The sequence below is a fragment of the Aotus nancymaae genome, unplaced genomic scaffold (genome assembly GCF_030222135.1).
Source record: "Aotus nancymaae isolate 86718 unplaced genomic scaffold, 86718_ANA_hifiasm-v0.15.2.pri h1tg000016l, whole genome shotgun sequence".
In the NCBI taxonomy this organism is placed as follows: domain Eukaryota; kingdom Metazoa; phylum Chordata; class Mammalia; order Primates; family Aotidae; genus Aotus; species Aotus nancymaae.
In genome coordinates this window covers 72,104,886-72,124,986 of record NW_026988428.1, presented here as the reverse complement: position 1 = coordinate 72,124,986, position 20,101 = coordinate 72,104,886, and the positions used below count along the sequence as shown (strand labels likewise).

The window sequence follows — 20,101 nt, the reverse complement described above, 5'->3', positions numbered from 1 at the left end:
CATGTCTTTTCCCTGCCAGCAAAGCAGGTCCAGCCTGGGTTCTCAACCGGGGCTCTCCTGTTCTCCGTCAGGATTTGAATGTGGCCAGTCACACATTCTCCCAGCCCTGACACCTGCACCCGAGCAGCCGCTCTGTGAAGTGGGCCAGGGTCTGGGGAAAAGTAGGCGTAAGCGGTAAGCGGGAGAGGGCTGGCAAGCAGGTGCAGGGATCCGATTGTGCTGCTGACCGTCCAGCTTACGCAGCTTCAGAGCTTCCCAGCTCACTTGTCTGTAAAAAGAGGAGATGCCCCTCTCCTCCCTCTCATGGTGAGAAGCTACTATCTGGCGAAATAGGTGAGCCACTGCCGAACTCAGCAAAACCCTCAGCAAAAATCAATGTTAGTCTCAGGTGATGTCTATCTCAGCCCCCAGGTGTCCTGAGAACCAGATTCCCCATGGATGCTGAGCATGCAAACAGCCCATTGGGAGGGCTTCCAGTCCGCAGCCTCTCCCTGGCTCCCTGCCCTGACCCCACGTGCTGCCAGGCTCCCTATGCATCCCCCTTCACTTCTCGCAGAGGCCCTGTGAGGAGAAACAGGCTCCAGAGAGGACGGAATGTACCCGAGACCACATGGCTAGGAGACCAGAGGCAAGATTTGAACCTGGGTCTGCGAGGCCACAGCTCAAACTCCTCAGCACTGTGTTCCTCCTCCCACAGCTCCTAGACCACAGCCCTGGGGAAACCTTTCCTCCAGCGCCTAACGCAGAATTTGGCTGGGGGCGTGTGCTCAGGAGTGAATGAATGAATGGATGCAGACAGGCAGACGTGCTAGTCCTGCCCTTAGCACTGGCCCAGATCCAGGCTAGAAGCACCCTTTCCACAGCTCAGGGCGATGCCCCAGGGCAGCCAGGCAGGTGTTGGGCCACTGCTGTGCCCTCACCCTCTTTCTAAAAATACTAACGAGTGAGAGACCTCCAAGGCCACCAGACATATCCAGTTGCTCTCTAGGGTCAGTCCTTCACAGCCCAAGGCTGCCACCTGGCACCTGCTGCCTCTGGGCCTCCTGCCCAACAGCTGACCCCTGTTATCCCTGTGACTGTTTACTGCAAGGCAAAGTCCAGTTTGGCAGAGGTGTGGACTTCCAAGTAGCCAGGTCCAGCTTGGCCCAGGCTCGCCCATGCTGAACTGTGGGGTAAGAGGACAGCTTGGGGGTCTCTACCCCTAAGCCCAGTCAAAGCAAACCCTTCTTTTTTGCAGGGGCTCCATTTCCACAGCCGTGAAATGGAGGCAATCAACCCCCATAAAGCCTGGGAGTGTGAGTGGCAGCCTGGCTTGGGGATGTGGAGACTTAGAGCCAGGACAGTGGAGTTGAGACCTGGCACTGCCCCTTTATGGCTGCATGGCTTGGAACTTCCATCAGTCACCTACTAAAAATGGGGATCATACGATTACAGAGCAGTGATAGTATTAACCTATTTTTAAAGATCTATGTTTATATGCTTAGATCAATCTGATATGACATGGAGTAAAATATTAAGTGTCATCTCTAAGCAATAGAATATCAAATATCTGTATTTTCTAATTTTTCTTCAATGAACATTTGGAGTTAAAAAAAAACCCAAAATATTAAAGCAACAACCATATAATTAGTACTTAAGTATTTGTTCTGACTTACAGGACAGTTTGAGAATCACGTTCATGAAAGTGGTTTACAAACTGTGAAGGTCTTTGGAAATGTAATAGTTCTTATAATTTTCTCCCAGGGCATTTTGGAACTAAACTACAGGGATGGGGAGAGAATAGTTTCCTGGCCAGGTACGGTGGCTCACACCTTTAATCCCAGCACTTAGGGAGGCTGAGGTGGGCAAATTACTTGAGCCCAGAAGTTCTAGACCAGCCTGGGAAACATAGCAAAACCCTGTCTCTACATAAAAAATTTTTTGGCTGGATGCAATAGCTCATGCCTATAATCCCAGCACATTGGGAGGCTGAGGTCGGCTGATCACCTGAGGTAAGGAGTTTGAGACCAGCCTGGCCAACATAGCGAAACCCCATCTCTACTAAAAAAAAATAATAATAAAATAACTGGGCATGGTGACACCCACCTGTAATCCCAAGCACTTTAGGAGGCTGAGACAGGTGGATCATCTGAAATGAAGAGTTCAAGACCTGCCTGGCCAACATGGTGAAAGCCCATATGTACTAAAAATAAAATAAAATAACAAAAATCTGGATGTGGTGGCACACGCCTGTAATCCTAGCTACTCAGGAGGCTGAGGCAGGAGAATCACTTAAACCCAGGAGGCAGAGGTTGCAGCGAGCCGAGATCACACCACTGCACTTCAGCCTGGGGGAAAAAATTTAAAAACATACAAAACCAAAAAAAAGGCCGGGCACGGTGGCTCAAGCCTGTAATCCCAGCACTTTGGGAGGCCGAGGAGGGTGGATCACGAGGTCAAGAGATCGAGACCATCCTGGTCAACACGGTGAAACCCCGTCTCTACTAATACAAAAAATTAGCTGGGCATGGTGGTGCGTGCCTGTAATCCCAGCTACTCAGGAGGCTGAGGCAGGAGAATTGCCTGAACCCAGGAGGCGGAGGTTGCGGTGAGCCGAGATCGCGCCATTGCACTCCAGCCTGGGTAACAAGAGCGAAACTCCGTCTCAAAAAAAAAAACAAAAAAAAACAAAAACAAAAATTTAATTAAAAGTAAAAGCAGGCCAGATGCACGCTCACACCTGTAATCCCAGAACTTTGAAAGACTGAGGTGGGTGGATCACGAGGTCAGGAGTTCGAGTCCAGCCTGGCCAATATGGTGAAACCCCATCTCTACTAAATATACAAAAAATTAACTGGGCATGGTGGTGTGTGCCTGTTTTCCCAACTACTAGGAGGTTGAGCCAGAAGAATTGCTTGAACCTGGGAGGATGAGGTTGCAGTGAGCCGAGTTAGTGCCACTGCACTCTAGCCTGGGTGACAGAGTGAGACTCATCTCAATAAATAAATAAATAAACAAACAAACAAATAAATAAATAAAAGCAAATCCTTCTTTTTGCTGAGGCTCCATTTCTACCACCATGAAATGGAGGCTTCCTCTGCAGTGACCTTCACCTGCAGGAGCCTGCTCACACAGAGAACCACTGCCGCCCACTGGAGGGCGCCATTCACTGAGTTCTGGTGGTGTTTGCTCTGGGCTCTAGGGCTCTGGGCTCCCCTGCTGCCAAGTCTTTAACCCTTAGCACGAGCAGATGGTAGAACTGCCCTCATCAAGAGGGGGCCATACCAACTTCTGGAATAAACAAGGCCAAAGGGAAAGAGTGGGTTTCCCCGGGGCAATCCTACACCAGGAAGCCCCGTAATTCAACAGCGCTGCCCTGGACTTGAGTGCCAGTTCTCCTCATCAGGCAGACAATGGTTGGAGGAAGGGAATGGTTGGAGAGAAGGGCAGGAAATGCTTGATGTGAAGCCTGGGCTGACCACAGGCATGGCCACACTGCGTAGCACCCTGGCCTGCTCTGCGATGAGTCAGCAGAGTTGATTAAGCACCCACTGTGTGCAATGCCCCAAACTCTGGGCTGAGATGACAGCTCTGTTTGCTTGCCAGCCAATCAATCAGCAAATATTTATTGAGCATCTGTCTATTTTGGGCAAGTCAGAGTACAGAGGGCATGGCTCAGAGAGGAACAGCTTAGACAAGGAGTTTGTGATTAATTACAGGAATGGGTGCCATGTGAGAGATACAGAGGGTGGAAGGGCAGGAGCGCCTCCATCCAGGGGCTCGGAGGGGCTCTGTGGACCTCAGGGCCATCTCAACTGGCTCCAGACAGACAAGACGACTCCTTCAGAGTGTTCTGGTAATCACAGAAGCCCTGCCTTGGGAACCCTAATAGAGGAGACTGCTAAAATGTTTCCAAATGAGTATTCGTGTAACCCACAATAATTTGCATGGCCCAGTGAAAATGAACATATGTGGCCCCTTGTTCAAATTGAGTAAGATTAAGCCTCAGGAATAAAGTCTAAAAAAGAAAAAAAAAGATTCCGAATTTCAAGATGGCAAAAGCAGGGCATTAGACCAAGTCCAGGACCCTTCTCGGCGTGGGGCCGTCCTAAGCAGGACCTGGGAAGCCAGCCCAGCCCACCTGGAAGAGCAGGAGGTGAGAATTTGGGATTTCTGGTTGCCAAGAAGATCACGGGCCTTGGGAAAGCCAGCGACTACTTCATTGTTTGCATCCTGGGTCAAGGTCGCCTCCGAACAGCAAGATGGCCCAGCCAAGATCTGGCTTTGTCCTTATCCCTTCCCTCTGGCAGCCCTCTGCTCTCAGATGACGGTGTAACAAGGCCAGAGACTGCTGGCTCTTCTCTCAAAAGCCAGGAGCAGGCAGCAGCGCAAAATGCAAACGTCAATGCCTTCCCTGGTGGAAGCAGTGGGAACTGCCTCTCTCTGGACAGCGCACGCCCACTCAAAGGCATCCAACCTCAAAGTACAGAAGCTCCCATCCGCCGACAGGGCATGCGTTTTGGCCCTATGCTCAACCTTCCCGTCTTATAAATCAGGACACAGAACCAGCGGGGCAAGAGACCTCATCAAGGCGACAGAACTGGGGAGTGCTAAAACTGGGACAAAGGCTTCTGTGACTCCCACCAGGGGCCCTTTCCCCAACAGCCAGGTGCCTTTCTGTGCACTCTGACTGGACCATAGGGACCCACGTGTAGGGATCCCTCTGCAGTGACCTTCACCTTCCCGGCCCTGCTCCCATCAGAGCCACTGCCGCCCACGGAGGACGCCTTTCACTGGGCTCTGTGATGTGGCCAGGAGTTGAAGTTTGAGTGGAAGAGCCCACTGTCCCCGCTGCAGGCCTTTAACCCTTAGTGTGAGCAGATGGCACAACACCTCTCCATGCCAAGAGGGGTTCATGCCAACATCTGGAATAAACAAGGCCAAAGGGAACGAGTAGGTTCCCCAGGCGCAGTTTCTCTTCCTGCTACTGAACACCTGTGGGAGGAGGGGCTCCGTCTTTCCTATGGAGCATCTCTGCCAGGATTCAATCGTTTTTTGACTAGATTCCTGACCTGGGTCAACAGAAAGACTAGGGGATGAGGAGGCCAGAGTCGGCTTACCAGGACGGGCTGCAAACAGCGGGAGGCTGGACCCAGGTGAACCATTCCCTTCCTCCAACCGTTGTCCTGCCCCTCCACAGGAAGCAGGCCCAGGACACCCTGGGAATGCAGACGGGCTGAACCCACCATTACCGCCCCCATGGCAGGAGCAACCCCCGGTCAAGCAGCAGCAGAAGGTGACCCAAGGGTGTCCGCTGTGCGGCACAGAATGTTTGCACATGCGTGCCCTTACAGAATTCGCCCAGCTGCCTAAGGACAGAAGCGGAGGCTGCATTGTAAGGATAAGCAAAGGGAGCCCCGGGGGAATGAAGTCCCTTTCTTAAGGCTCTCGGACCAGTGACTTTCTAGAGCTGGGAAGGGAGCCGGGCTTTCCTAGTCTTGGTCCGATGCTCGTGTTCTGGCCTCCGACCACTCTCCATCTCACCCTGCCCAGCGCTGAGCCGCTCCTCCCTGCCCCTAGGCCTCTGTGTAGTGGGGCCAGGGACTCGGCACATCACAGGCAGCTCACCAGGATTTGCAGAGCAGATTGAACCTCCCTCCCCTGAGTTTGGAACGCACTCCGGCACCTCCTCGCCATCCACCCAGGAAGCTCCTCCTTCCGCCTGGTCAGGATCCGTTCTCTCTCTGGACGGTGAACTACTCCAGGGGAGGAGCCACAGTATGAGGCTGGCACTTAACTGACAACTTGTAGTTGTTTTAGCCATAAAGGGAAGGGAACCTACTCAGGCCTGCACTTGAGACGTGAAACGACAGCCGTCACAGTCCCCAGATCAGTGTGTCATCCTTGCACTGTGTAAACATAGATAGGTTTCCCCTTGGAAAAAAATCCCAGTATGTGAAAAGCCAAATCAATTTGCAAGACAGCAAAATGTGGGAAAGAGGGGAAGGGAGGAGGAGCCACGTTGCAAATGGACTCCCTGCAGACTCCGGCAAATCGTGCCCTTTGTGAGTATCTCTCTAAGCTTAGAATGAGGAAAACCTTTATAAGCATCACATAAAATCTGGAAACCATAAAGGATCAATACATTTGACTGCATAACATTAAAATTATTTGAATGCAAAATAATAACAGCGTCTACACTTATAGTGCTTATTTCATGTCCAGCCCTGCACAGAACACTTTATATACGTGAAGTCAGGTCATTCTCATAACAATCCCATGGGGTAAGTACTGTCCTTATCCGAGGGACTCTGAGATTAAGTCACTAAACTCTGGTCATTGAGCTAGTAAATTAGAGACAAAACCGGGGTGACCACGTAGCCTGCCTTCAGAGTGTGCACTCCAGCCGTTCTCTCAGCCGCCACACACCACACAATATCAGGAGACAAAGACAAACGGGGTAAACATTGCTGCCCAGAGCACAAAGGGCCGATTTTCCTGAAGTCTGTGGAGGCCTTCAAAGTGAGCCAATAGAAAAATAGAACTTGAGCAAGCAAGCCCCTGAAGAAACATCACGTGTGTGTGTGTGTGTGTGTGTGTGTGTGTGTGTGTGTGTTTGTATACACAAAGCCTACATGATTGATGAAGATTTAAGAGACTGATAATACTCAGTGTTGGTGAAGACATGGCTAAAAAAGCACTTTCACATACTTGGTAAAAACGTAAATTACTACCAAATGTACCAAAATTGTTACAATCAATTTTTGGAGGACAAATTGACAATTATCTGTTAAAATTTAAAATAGTCTTACCTAGTAAGTCCACTTCTAAGAGTCTCCACAGAGTAAGTTTCCCGCAGAAAATATTCCCCAAAGCTCAAAAAGACAGGCTATTCAATGAATCATTATTGACAATGTCAAAAATTGGAAATGAGCCAGATTGTATTCAATGGTGTGTGGGCTAAATAAACTGAACTACACCCACACAATTATATACTACATAGGTCTTTAAAAAGAGAGAGGTGTTCTTGTCCAATCAGTAAAAAGCAATGAACAAAACAAAACAAAACAAAAAGAATGAGGTAGTTCCCTATGTATAGAAATAGAAGATATCTAAAAAGTATTTAGCGGGGAGCAAGTCAGTAAGAACATGATATGATTCTGTATTGGTAAAAATGAAACAAAATATTCAGAGACTCTATTTTTTTTTTTTTGAGATGGAGTCTTGCTCTTTTGCCCAGGCTGGAGTACAGTGGCGCAATCTCGGTTCACTGCAACCTCCACCTCCCTGGCTCAAATGATTCTCCTGCCTCAGCCTCCTGAGTAGCTGGCATTAGAGGCATGTGCCACCACAACTGGCTAATTTTTTTGTAGAGATGGCGTTTCACTGTGTTGGCCAGGATAGTCCTGACCTTGTGATTCACCCACCACAGCCTCCCAAAGTGCTGGGATTACAGGCATGAACCACTGCGCCTGGCCAGAGGATCTATTTTATATTCCTATGCATTAGCATAAGCATAGGCAACAAATACAGGAGGAATTCATAGCACACTAAGGACTTTCCCTTTCTTTCTAAGTTATATATTTTCCCAATTCTAGGTTTTTTCTCTCATTGGAGTGTGGTTTCAGTAAAAACCAGGAAACCTGCTAGACAAATTCTAAAAGAGCTGTAACACCTCCAATTCTAATTTTTGGCAACTGAGACATCATCCTTTTATAATCAGGAAAAAACATAATAATGAGAATATTAAATATATGATAAACAGCAAAACCACCCTTCCCTGTTTATTTCTTTGTTCTGCAAGCATGTGCTGGGTGTGCCTACTGAGTCCTAGGCACTGATGTCTCAGGCTGGGCATGCAGAGATGAATCGACATGGCTCCTGCTCTTAAGAAACTTCTGGAATAGGGGAAACAGATGGTAAGTTTGGGGGAGGATTGTGTCCTGGGCTCAGTTCTCCTCAGTGGGGTGAGGCAGATGGGCTGCTATGGCAGCTGTCTCAGAGAGGGCTGGACCCAAGACGGGGCAGGGACTTACTGTCAGGACCCAAGAGGTCCTAGGGTATGGGTAGAAGGCAGGAGGTGGAGCCGTGTGGGGCAGCAGATCAGGGAGGGGCTGATGAGGTGCTCTGTCCTGAGGGCAGCAGGGAGCAGTAGGAAGGTATTCCTCAGTGAGTGACATCCTTACAGCAGCATTTTATTTTTTATTTTTATTACTTTTTGTAGAGACGGTGTCTTGCTATATTGCCCAGGCTTGTCTCAAACTCCTGGTCTCAAACGAGTGGTCCTGCCTCGGCCTCCCAATGTGCTGCAGTAGCATTTTCTTTTCTTTTCTTTTATTATTTATTTATTTGTTTTGCAACAGAGTCTTACTCTGTCACCCAGGCTGGAGTGCAGTGGTGCGATCTCAGCTCACTGCAACCTCTGCCTCCCAGGTTCAAGAGATTCTCCTGCCTCAGCCTCCCAAGTAGCTGGGACTACAGGCACCCACCACCACACCCGGCTAATTTTTTTGTATTTTTCTGAAGATGAGTTTCCACCATGTTAGCCAGGATGGTCTCGATCTCCTGACCTCGTGATCTGCCTGCCTCCACCTCCCAAAGTGCTGGGATTACAGGCGTGAGCCACCACACCCGGCCTGCAGCAGCATTTTAGAAGGAACATGATGGAAGCAGCTCAAAGGATGGATTGGAGCAGAGCTCCCTCCATGGAGAGCCCCTCTGGGGGTCTGCGGCATAGCCTGGGCAGTGGGTATAAAATGGGAACGCCCCAAGAGAGGGTGAGGAAATAGAACTGGCAGGACTGGGTGAGCGATTGGATGCTGAGGGTGTGGGAAAGGGAGGGGTGGAGGACGACACCCTGTGCTTCTGGCTGGGTGGTGACCTTGTGGCTTCACAGTCTGAAAACACACTCTCAGCTTTGCAGCCCCAATAAGACTCAGCTGATGAACAACTTTCCAGGAACATGCTCTTGTGTAAAAGGAGCACCTTTGGTAATCCACGCAGATGCAGTTGCCTGGTGTGGATTACGGCAGTCTGCCCAGCCACTGCCCAGGGCACTTGGAAGCTTGTCAAGGGCATAGTCCTTTGTGGGTGATGCTTACTGCTGATCAGAACCCAGAACACTACCACTTACTCTCAAGGTTATAGGGAGGTGGGAGAGAAAAGCTCAGCGAGAGTGGTGCCTCTTTTCAAAATGGTATGACGGTCCCTACGCTATCTGGCTCCTGTTTCTGGATTCAGTGTTGTTAGGGCATCCCACCTACACATGGTTTGTGTGAACCAACCAGGAAGGCAGTTTAGATACTACAGGGTGTTGGGGCCCCGCTCCTTAGCAAGGTTCAAGCAGTGGGTACGGTGCCTAGATCTTACCACTCCCGGCAGCATCTCCCCCACCTCCTGCTGCTGACAGCAGTTAGCTGGGCAGAAATAGCCCTGCCACTCATGCCCAGCTGCACACACGTCAACAACCTGGGCTTGTCCGCTCTCCTGATGCACAGTCCTTCCTCCTAGTCATGGCTGCTAGACCTGCTGCCCAGGACTGAGTGCTGATTTGTCTACTATGTTGGTCAGAGGGTTGGGGGCAATTCCAATTGCAGAAGCCGTCTGGACTGGCAGTGCTGGTGGAGTTCTGTAGAGCTGGTCTTAAAACCAGAGGCCTTTTGGCTGAGCCCTGTGTCCCTGGAGGGACAGTGTCTGCTGTGAACAGATGTCACGGAGGGAGCAGTGCAGCGTCATCAGTCTGGCTTCTCTTCCCAGGTCTCTTGGGCACATCTTATCGTGCAACTGGGCCGGGGGTGCTGCCAGCCTTTGTGGGAGCTGCCTGCAAGGGCCGAGGGTTGTTTCTTTAGAGATATTTCTCAAGTTCTGGGCCTCATTTGAACAAGAAAGCCTTCTGAAAGAGTGAAGTGGCCAGTGGCAGGTATGGTATGTGACCTAACTAGTCAATTCTGAGCAAAGAGAGGCCCCTCCACCCTACATGTTTCCAAGTCACCCCCTTGCCCCTCCTGTTCTGCTCATCCTTCCAACTATTCCTTTAGCCTGGAGGCCTGGGGCCCCAGCCACCAGGTTGTAGACAAACACATCTTGCTTGCATTCTGGGTGAACTTTCCATTAATCTGTGATAGATGAAAAATGAGGACTTTAAAATCAGAATGGGGTCAAGTCTGGCTTTACTACCTGCTAGCTAGGTGATCTTGGACAAGTTAAGTTGTCTGAGCCATAGTGTCCCCAAGTGCAAAATGGGGTCTCTACCTCACTGGGTTGCTGTGACAACAGTAGGACACATTAGATATAAAATAGTTTGGTGTCTGCTAGATAACATGAGGGAGTTATCATTGCTGGAGCGATTAGACTGGACCCTAACTAGTCAATTTTGAGCAAACAGAGGCCCCCTTAGAAAATGGCCATTTTCTAAAGAAGCTATCTGATGAGCCAGTAGATTATGGCACATTCTTGTGAATATCCAACAAAAACGTGTTGAACAAAAGGAGAAAGATATTAGACACAGATTATGAAGAAACAGAATAACTAGCATCTCTGACCGAGCACGGTGGCTCACTCCTGTAATCTCAGCACTTCGGGAGGCTGAGGCAGGCAGATCACCTGAGATTGGGAGTTCAAGACCAGACTGGCCAACATGGTGAAACCCATCTCTACTCAAAATACAAAAATTAGCCAGGCATGGTGGTGCACACCTGTAATCCCAGCTACTTAAGAGGCTGAGGCAGGAGAATCACCCCAACCCAGGAGGCGGAGGTTGCAGTGAGCTGAGATTGAGCCACTGCACTCCAGCCTGGGTGACAGAGTGAGACTCTATCTCAAAAAAATAAATAAATAAAAATAAAAAATAAAACTTAAGTTTTAAAAATCTTGAAAGTTTACAAGTATAATTTTTTAAATTTTGTCTTCATTTCACGTCTCCCCAGATGCCAAAAGTATACTTTCAATACACATTTATACATCAAACAATAAATTTAAAAAAAATTTAAAAAATTAAGAGAACAAAAAGAAAAAATAATGAATTAAAATTTCAATTACACAATAATCAAGACATCATGGTACTGGCATAAAGACAGACATATTAATCAATAGAAAATAATTGAAAATCCAGAAATAAGCTTAACTATTTATAATCAATTAATTTTCACCAAGAAAATTAAGTGAGAGAAAGAATAATCTTTTCAACAAATGATAAAAGAATAACTGGATAGTTACATGCAAAATGATGAAGTTGAACCCTGAGCTCACACCATATGCAAAAATTAACTCAAAATGGATCATAGACCTAAATAAAAGAACTAAAACCATAAAACACTTAGACAAAAATATAGGAGCATATCTTAGTGATCTTGGGTCAGGCAATGATTTTTTAAGCTATAACACCAAAAATGTAAGTGATAAAAGACAAAATAGTTAAATTGGACTTCATAAAGATAAAACTCTTCTGTATTTTAAATGACACTATCAAGAAAATAAAAAACAACTCACAGGATGAGAGAAAATATTTGCAAATTTTATATCTGATTAGGGACTTGTATCCGGAATATAAAATGAATGCTTCAATAAATCAGAAAAAAAAACCCAATTGTTAAATGGCCATTTTCTAAAGAAGCTATCTGGCTGGGCATGGTGGTTCATGCCTGTAATCCTAGCACTCTGGGAGGCCAAGGCGGGCGGATCACCTGAGGTGACCAACATGGTGAAACCCCGTCTTAAAAAAAAAAAATAAGCTATCTGAACAGCCAATAAGCACTTGAAAAGATGCTCAACATCTTAGTCATCATTGGTCATCATAAATCAAATCCACAATAAGACAACACTTCACACTCATTAGAACAGCTATAACAAAAATGATTGAAATACCAGCTGTTGGGGAGGATGTAAAGAAACTAGAATTATCATTGCTTGTGGGAATGTAAATGATGCAGCCACTTTGGAGAGCAGCTTGACAGTTACTCAAAATGTTGAACATAAAGTCATCACATGATCCAGGAATTCTACTCCTGGATATCTACCCAAAAGAAATGAAAACATATTTCCACACAAAAGACTTGTACATGAATATTCATAGCAGCGTTGTATTCATAGTAGCCATAATAGAAACAAGACAAGTGTCCACCACCCAAGGAATGGATACATAAAATGTGGTCTATCCATAACAGCATGTTACTGGGCCATATGAAAGACGGGAGCACTCACACACATGCTATACAGGATGAACCTTGAAAACATGCTAAGTGAAAGAAGCCAGACACAAAAGACCACATATTGTATGATTCCATCTATGTAAAATGTCCAAAATAGACAAATACATAAAGATAGAAAGTAGATTCATGCTCATCTGGGCCAGAGGTGGGGGAAACAGTGACTGCTAATCGGTATGGGGTTTTTTTTTTTTTTAGGAGTAATAAAAACATTGTAAAAATAGGTTACAGTGATGGCTGCACAACTCTCTCTCTATATAAAAGTATTGAATCATATACTTTAAACAAGTGAACTTGATGGTATGTAAATCATATCCCTCAAAAGTTGTTTTTTAAAAAAATCAATTACAGGCCAGCCGTGATGGCTCATGCCTGTAATTGCAGCACTTTGGGAGGTCGAGGCGGGCAGATCGCTTGAGGTCAGCAGTTCGAGACCAGCCTGACCAACATGGTGAAATCCCATCTCTACTAAAAATACAAAATTAACCAGATGAGGTGGCACGTGCCTGTAATCCCAGCTACTTAGGAGGCTGAGGCAGGAGAATCACTTGAACTCAGGAAGCGGAGGTTGCAGTGAGCCGAGATCGTGCCATTGCACTCTAGCCTGGCACCAAGAGCGAAACTCCATGTCAAAAAAGAAAAAAAAAGCAATTATAGATTCTTCAGTTAGTTGTAAGAATCAAAACATACTAAGGAATGTAGTCCAAGTTCAAGCTGTGTTCAGGGATACTGTTATTATAAAAAATAGTGAAAATAAACAAATTGAAATTCATCTTGGAAAAATTACAAAAAACAATAAAACACAACTAAGGAAAACAGAAAGGAAGAACAAAATTAAGATTTTTTTTCTTACAGAAATTACAGAAATTTGTGCATTACAAGAATATCAGTAGATTGATTAAATGAAACTATGGAATAGATTTTTTTTTTTTTTTTTTTTTTTTTTTTTTTTTTTTTGAGACGGCGTTTCGCTCTTGTTACCCAGGCTGGAGCGCAATGGCGCAATCTCAGCTCACCGCAACCTCCGCCTCCTGGATTCAGGCAATTCTCCTGCCTCAGCCTCCTGAGTAGCTGGGATTACAGGCACGCGCCACCATGCCCAGCTAATTTTTTGTGTTTTTAGTAGAGACGGGGTTTCACCATGTTGACCGGGATGGTCTCGATCTCTTGACTTCGTGATCCACCCGCCTCGGCCTCCCAAAGTGCTGGGATTACAGGCGTGAGCCACCGCGCCCGGCTGGAATGGACTTTTTAAAAGAAAAGTAAAATAAATTCTTTCCCTAAAAATGTAATCGGGAAAAAAATGAATAGACAAAAATAGAGTTAGTAGAGTTGATAAAGATGTTATAAATATAGCAGGAAAGAAGATTTTTAATAGAAAAAAATCCATAAATCTATGTTAAATATGGGCACCATTCTCAATTTATTAGGTTTATTGCAATACTAACTTGATGTAATAGCTATATTGTTCATTTGGTAAAATCTTAAAGCACAGTTACTAAGAACTCTTAGGGGTAGAAAAGAATAAGAAGGCAAGATTTCCCCTACAATGTATCAACATCTACTACTCAGTCAACTTTGAAACAGATCTTAAATAGAAACCTAGTGAGTGTTAAAGAAGCATCACAGTCAGGGCGAGGTGGCTCATGCCTGTAATCCCAGCACTGTGGGAGGCTGAGGTAGGAGGATCACTTAAGCCCTGGAGTTTGAGACTAGCCTGGGCAACAGGGCAAAACCCTGTCTCTACAAAAAATAAAATTAGCTAGGCGTGGTGGTGCATGCCTGTAGTCCCAGCTACTCGAGAGGCTGAGGTGGGAGGAGTGCTTGAGCCCAGAAGGTTGAGGCTGCGGTGAACCATGATTGTGCCACTGCCTCCAGCCTGGATGACAGAGTGAGACCCTGTCTCAAAAAGAAGAAGGTGGGGGAGGAGGAAGAAGAGGAGGAGGAGGAAGTGGAAGAAGAATAAGGAGAAGGAGGAGGGCGGCAGCAGAACAAGCAGCGGAGGCAGCAGCAGCATCACAAACCTATCAGGGAAGGGGGCAAAGTATTCATCAAATAAATTACAAATCGCTTAAATAAAGGTAAAAAAGAAACAATAGAGAGGAACGTCCTCAATTTGATAAAGAACATCTACAGAAAACCCATAGCCAACACCACACTTCATGGTGAGAAACTAAGAGCTTTTCCAAGAGCTTTTCCACTAAAACGGGGAACAAGGCAAGGTATCCCCTCTCACCACTCCCTTTCGACATCATACTGGAACTCCTAGCTAATGCAATAAGACGGGGGAAAAATGTATACAGATTGGGAAGAAAGAAACAACATTGTTGGCTGGTGCGGGCAGATCACAAGCTCAGGAGTTCGAGACCAGTCTGTCCAAGATGGTGAAACCCAATCTCTATTAAAAATACAAAGATTTGCTGGGTGTGGTGGCGTGTGCCTGTAGTCCCAACCATTCGAGAGGCTGAGACAGGAGAATTGCTTGAACCCAGGAGGCAGAGGTTGCAGTGAACCGAGATGGCGCCACTGCACTCCAGCCTGGCGACAGAGCGAGAGTCCGTCTAAAAAAAAAAAAAGCTTTAGAAACCAGCCTGGGTAACATAGCAAGACCCATTCTCTGTATCTTTCGACAGAGCAAGACTCCATCTCAAAAAAAAAAAAAAAAATTGTCTTTGTTCACAGATGACAAGACTGTCTATGTAGAAAATCTAAAATATTTTTTTTTTAAATCCCTGGAACTAATAAGCAATTACAACAAGGCTGCAGGATACAAGGTTGATATACAAAAGGCAATTGTTTTCCTATATATCATCAATGAATAAGTTAAATCTGAAATTAAAAACACAATGCCATTTACATTAGTCCTCAAAAAATCAACTACTCATGTACTCCACAAGTATATACAAATATTACGTATCAATAAAAATGAACTACTTAAGTATAAATCTAACAAAATATTTACAAGATCTATATGAGGAAAACTACAAAATTCTGATGAAAGAAGTCAAAGAACTGGGCTGGGTGCTGTGGGTCACGACCGTAATTTCAACACTTTGGGAGGCCGAGGTGGGTGGATCACTTGAGTCCAGGGGTTTGAGACCATCCTGGGCAATATAGCAAGATCCCATCTCAATTTAAAATAAAAATAAAAATAGGCCAGTGCAGTGGCTCACACCTGTAATCCCAGCACTTTGGGAGGCTGAGGCAAGTGGATCATGAGGTCAGGAGTTCGAGACCAACATGGTGAAACCCTGGTCAACACGGTGAAACCCTGTCTCTACTAAAAATACAAAAATTGGCCAGGCGTGGTGGCAGGCACCTGTAATCCCAGCTACTCAGGAGGCTGAGGCAGGAGAATCGCTTGAACCCGGGAGGCAGAGGTTGCAGTGAGCCGAGATCAGGCCACTGCACTCCAGACTGGGGAACAGAGTGAAACTCTGTTGCAACAAATAAATAAATAAAATAAAATAAAAATAAATTTAAAAAAAGAAGAAAAAGAAAAGAAATAAAAAACTGAATAAATGTAGAGATATTACATGTTCATGATTAGAAAGTCAGGCCTGTAACGTATCACGAGGTCAGGAGTTTGAGACCAGCCTGACCAAGATGGTGAAACCCTGTCTCTACTAAAAATACAAAAATTAACTGGGCGTGGTGCTGTGCACCTGTAATCCCAGCTACTCCGGAGGCTGAGGCAGAATAATTGCTTGAATCTGGGAGGCAGAGGTTGCAGTGAGCCAAGATGGCACCATTGCGCTTCAGCCTGGCAACAGAGGGAGATTCTATCTCAAAAAAGAAAAAAAAAAACAAAAGAAAGAGTCAATATTGTCAAGACATCGGTTCTTCCTAACTTGATCTAAAGATTCAATGCAATCCCAATAAAAATCCCAGCAAGTTATTTCGTAGATGTCAACAAACTGACTCTAAAGTTTACATGGAGAGGCAAAAGATGAAGAATAGCCAACTCAATATTAAAGGAAAAAAATAAAGTCAGAGAACTGACACTACCCAACTTCAAGACTTGCCTAATACGAAGCTGTAGTAATCAACCACAGTGTGATATTGTTAAAAGGGTAGACAAGTAGATCAATGGAACAGAATAGAGAGTCCAGAAATAGACACACATAAATAGAGTCAACTAATCTTTGACAAAGGAGCAAAGATAATACAATGTAGCAAAGATAGTCTTTTCAACTAATTGTGCTGGTATAACTGGACATTCACAGGCAAAAAAAAAAGAATCTAGACACAGACTTACGCTTTTCACAAAAATTAACTCAAAATGGATCATAGACCTGCATGTAAAACACAACACTATAAAACTCCTAGACAGTAACATAGGGCAAAATCTAGATGCTGTAACACAACATAGGATAGGATGACATAGGATTTCCGTCCTAGGATATTATGTCATAAAATATGGCTTTTTATATACAACACTGAATCCACAACTGATGAAAGAAATAGTTGATAAACTGAATTTTATTAAATCAAAATCTCTGCTCTGTAAAAGACAATATCAAGAGAATCAGAAGATAAGACAGACTGGGAGAAAATACTTGCAAAAAATATTTCTGATAAAGGACAGTTATCTAAATATGTAAACTCTTAAACTTTTAAAATTCAACAATTAGAATATGAACCTGATTTGAAAAAATGGGCCAAAGACCTCTTCACAGACACCTCATCAACAAAGATATACAAATGGCAAGTAAGTATATAAAAAGATGTCCACATGATGTGTCACCAAATAAATGGATGCAAATTAAAACCACAGTTTGATGAGAATGGCCAAAATCCAGAACACTGACAATACTAAATGCTGACAAGCTGTGGAACAACAGGAACTCCTGTTCATTGCTGCTGGGAATACAAAATGGCACAGCCATTTTGGAACACAGTTTGGCAATTTCTTTCAAAATTCAACATACTCTTCCATACGATCCAGCAACCACGCTCCTTAGGATTTTCTCAAATAAACTGAAAACTTATGTGCACACAAAAACCTGCACATGGATGTTTATGGAAGGTTTATATATAATTGTCAAAACTTGGAAGCCACCAAAATGAAAATACTCTATAATGGTATGATGGTGGAAACATGTCGTTATGCATTTGTCCAAAACTGTAGACTGTAAAACACCAGGAGTGAACTCCAATGTAAACTATAGATGTTGCATGATAATGATGTGTCAATGCAGCTTCATCAGCTCTAACAAATGGACCCCTCTGTTGGGGCACATTGATAATGAGGCAGACTGTGTGCGTGTAGGGACAGGAGGCATATGGGGAGTCTCTGCACCTTCCTCCCAATTTTGCTGTGAATCTTGCTGTGAATCTAAAACTACTCTTAAAAAAAACGAAGTTTAAAAAGAAAGAAACAAACAATAAAACCAAAGACAAGATGGTGACTTGATGGAGAAGAATTTTCCAAATATAAAAAAGTCAGGCCGGGCACAGTGGCTCACACCTGTAATCCCAGCACTTTGGGAGGCTGAGGTGGGCGGATCATGAGGTCAAGAGATAGAGACCATCCTGGTCAACATGGTGAAACCCTGTCTCTACTAAAAATACAAAAAATTAGCTGGGCATGGTGGCACACGCCTGCAGTCCCAGCTACTTGAGAGGCTGAGGCAGGAGAATCGCTTGAACCCGGGAGGCGGAGGTTGCAGTGAGCCAAGATCGCACCATTGCACTCCAGCCTGGTGACAGAGGGAGCCTCTGTCTCAGAAAAAAAAAAAAAAAAAAAAGGAGGGGTAAGATGGATGCGGTGGTCATACCTATAATCCCAGCACTTCGGGAGGCTGAGCCAGGGATATCCCTGGAGGCCAGGAGTTGGAGACCAGCCTGGGCAACACGGCAAAATCCTATCTCTACCAAAAATAGAAAAATTAGTCGGGCACGGTGGCGTGTGCCTGTAGTCCCAGCTACTCAGGAGGTTGAGGTGGGAGGATTACTTGAGCCGAGGAAGTTGAGGTTGCAGGGAGCCATTATTGCACCACTGCACTCCAGCCTGGACTTTGAGAGTGAGACCCTGTTTCCAAAAAAAAAAAAAACAGTGGCAGAATTCACATATTAAAAGTCATGGCTGGGCGCGGTGGCTCACACCTGTAATCCCAGCACTTTGGGACGCTGAGGTGGGTGGATCCCTTGAGGTCAGGAGTTCGAGTAGCCCGGCCAACATGGAGAAACCCCATCTCTACTAAAATACAAAAATTATCTGGGGATTGATGGCGCACACCTGTAATTTCAGCTACTCGGGAGGCTGAGGCAGGAGAATAGCTTGCACCCAGGAGGCAAAGGTTGCAGTGAGCCGAGATCGCCCCATTGCCCTCCAGCCTAGGTGATGGGGTGAGACTCCATCTCAAAAACAACAACAACAACAACAAAAATTAAAAGTCATGTCACAACTATTACAAATTTATACCCTAAACCAAATAACACACCTATTAAGTGTAATTATGATCCCAGTTTTCTAAAATAAAATAAAATGCCTTTATATACAAAGGGGAAGATGGAAGGTGACACACTGAATTGTTGGCAGTTGTAGGTTGTGGGTTTCTGGATGATGTCTGGTTCCACCGTCTCTGTGACTTTGTGCAAGTCAGTTAACCTTTCTGTGCCTCAGTTTCCTCGCGTGTAGCATGAAAATGATAATGGTACCTTCCTGACAGGGTTGCTATGAGCACTAAATGGGTTAATGCATGTAAAGTACTTATAAGAGTGTGTGGCACTCAATAAATCTTAGTGTTGCTATTATTATAAGTTTTCTTACAGACAGGCTTTTGAGTTTTCCACTGTTTACCCAGGATACTAAGGGTTGTACTAAGAACATGGTGACACAGGAGAACATAGTCTGACACGGACAGACTTAAAGATTATAAGGAACGAATAAGTGAAAATAGGTCAGACAAATCAAAGAATAAAGGCAGCACATATTATTTATGTTACATAAGACCAAGGAGCTGTTCCTCGTATATGATGAATTGAAGAAGTCTTGAAGTCATTGTACCTTGAGACAAAGTAGGGCCAAGTGAAATTTCCACTTCTCTTGCCATTGGCCAAGAACATTTCATGGAGGAGATAGGATCTTAGAAGCCGAAGAAGAGGTGAACGTATGAGTGGGAGTTACCATTAGCAACAAACACGAAGTGTCGCAGGAGGCTGCAGCTCTGTGGTACGGCCAGCTCTGCACTGAAGGTGTGGAGGGTCTGGGGCACTGTTGCTCATGGCGAATACGGGGCTATTAAAGGCCAGAGGGCCCAGAGGCCTTTGCCTAGTTGAAGCCCTCTAGTATAATGCCAGACCCTTCTGGTATAAAGGACCATTTATCATCACCAGTAGGATTTTTCTTTGTAACTCTGGGCTAATTTGTGTAGGTACAAGTTCTCCTGCGGGGAAATGTTGGTCTCTCATATATAAACACCAGTATCTGCTGCTAAGTTTCCCGTAAGGAAATGAGCTTGTTAACAGGTGGGGAAGGGAAGAACTACTCACACGCACAGTCATGTGTAATTGTGTGTGCGTGTGTGTGTAGATATGTACAGACAGCATTTTGCCAACACCCTGTTTCTGGTATGTGCAAGGATATTTCCATACTTGGCTGCTTCACAGGTGTTTTCACTCACTTTGCCCCGGGCACCCAGGGGGTAAGTGTGGAATGCTCAGCAGGTAGCTGTGGCCACAGCTCCATTCCACCTCCACCCTCCTCCTTGCCCTTCCTCTGCCCAGAGGGAGGAAACTGGCAGTGGATTCCAGAGAGGATTGGAGAGGGCTGCCCGAGCTTGCCCATCTTCCCAGACAGGGCTATGTCTAAGACCTGGCCACAGGCCACCTTTGAAGGAGCTCACCCATGACTCAGCTTGTGCTGTGAGAAATGAGAAGAAAGGGAGGGAGACATTTAAGAAGTGGTCGTCAAT

General features: G+C 45.4%; 1 protein-coding gene and 1 non-coding gene across 2 annotated transcripts in view; both read right to left on the bottom strand.

Annotated features, from left to right (window-relative positions):
- The window catches only part of NINJ2 (ninjurin 2), a 97,484-nt gene that overhangs the window by 14,831 nt on the left and 62,552 nt on the right, over positions 1-20,101 (bottom strand).
- LOC135275513 (U7 small nuclear RNA) lies at positions 7,597-7,656 on the bottom strand. Its single transcript, XR_010343138.1, has one exon. It is a non-coding gene; the product is annotated as a U7 small nuclear RNA (small nuclear RNA).